We start from the raw sequence: 1,230 nt of genomic DNA, 5'->3' as shown, positions 1-1,230 counted from the left end.
AAAAAAAAAAAAAAAAAAAAAAAAAAAAAAAAAAAAAAGAGTAGATACATTCTCAGCAGCATGCCGTTTTCTGTATAGCTTCTAGTTCAGGAACTGAAGATCATATTTTTATTACATCTACTTCCTTCCCTATCTGCAGTTGAGGAATAATTTAGGGAAAGCCTAATATACCTTAATTTGTAGAAATAAATATGAAATTCTTTTTATTTGTTTTTAAAAGAGCAGAATCACTGTATTAAAATCTTTTGTTCTTTAAAGGTAGTCTTACAATGGTGGGATATACCTTAATCCCATCCCTTTGGAAGCAGAGGCAGGTGAATCTGTGAAGTTTAAGGCCAGCCTGGTCTTCCTAGACAGCTCCAGTATACCTCCAGGTATGCAGAGACCCAGTCTCAAACCACCACCACAACAACAAATGAAATAGTTTTATAATACTAATCACTTTTTAAAAATTTTTTAATTAGATATTTTCTTTTTTCTTTTTCCCATGTCTCCCCATTCACAATTCAGACAAGGCACAGAGGCCTAGGCTGAGGTGTGCACAGAGGCCTAGGCTGAGGTGTGCACAGAGGCCTAGGCTGAGGTGTGCACAGAGGCTTAGGCTGAGGTGTGCACAGAGGCCTAGGCTGAGGTGTGCACAGAGGCCTAGGCTGAGGTGTGCACAGAGGCCTAGGCTGAGGTGTGTATAGGGTATGTTATTCTGCCTCCTCTTTCTATATAATTAGTGTAGGAACACAGCCTGTGGTAAGCACAAGGAGGCCAGATATTTTCTTTATTTACATGTCATATGATATCTCCTTTTCCAGTTTCCCCTCTGAAAAAAAAAAGAAAAAATAAAATAAAATAAACAAAAGCAAAAACAAACAAACAAAAAACCCTGTTCCCTCCCCCCTCCCCCTGCTCACCACCCCACCCTCTCCTGCTTCCTGGCCCTGGCATTCCCCTACACTGGGGCATAGAACCTTCACAGGGCCAAGGGCTTCTCCTCCCATTGATGACCCTAATCACTTTTTTAATGTATGCTTTTTATTAATCCTTTGGGAATTTTATACATGTGCACTTTGGTCATATTCTCTCCATTCCTTTCCTAAGTCCTCCGAGGTCTACCACATCACCTTCAAAGATTTGTATATTAGAATATGTGTTGCTTTATTGGAAAATATTAAGAGGGGACAGTCGAAGCACAAAGCTCCTGTTGGTACTATTTTTCCTATCATTTAATAAATTTGA

At 39.3% G+C, this 1,230-nt stretch overlaps 2 pseudogenes; both read right to left on the bottom strand.

Annotated features, from left to right (window-relative positions):
• Positions 1-485: 485 nt before the first annotated feature.
• LOC116094560 lies at positions 486-574 on the bottom strand (annotated as a pseudogene).
• A 47-nt stretch (positions 575-621) lies between these two features.
• LOC116094559 lies at positions 622-761 on the bottom strand (annotated as a pseudogene).
• Positions 762-1,230: the final 469 nt, after the last annotated feature.

This window comes from Mastomys coucha, unplaced genomic scaffold (genome assembly GCF_008632895.1).
Source record: "Mastomys coucha isolate ucsf_1 unplaced genomic scaffold, UCSF_Mcou_1 pScaffold16, whole genome shotgun sequence".
Taxonomy (NCBI): Eukaryota; Metazoa; Chordata; class Mammalia; order Rodentia; family Muridae; genus Mastomys; species Mastomys coucha.
Note: the sequence above shows the minus strand (reverse complement) of the source record. Positions and strands in the feature narration are given on the sequence as shown.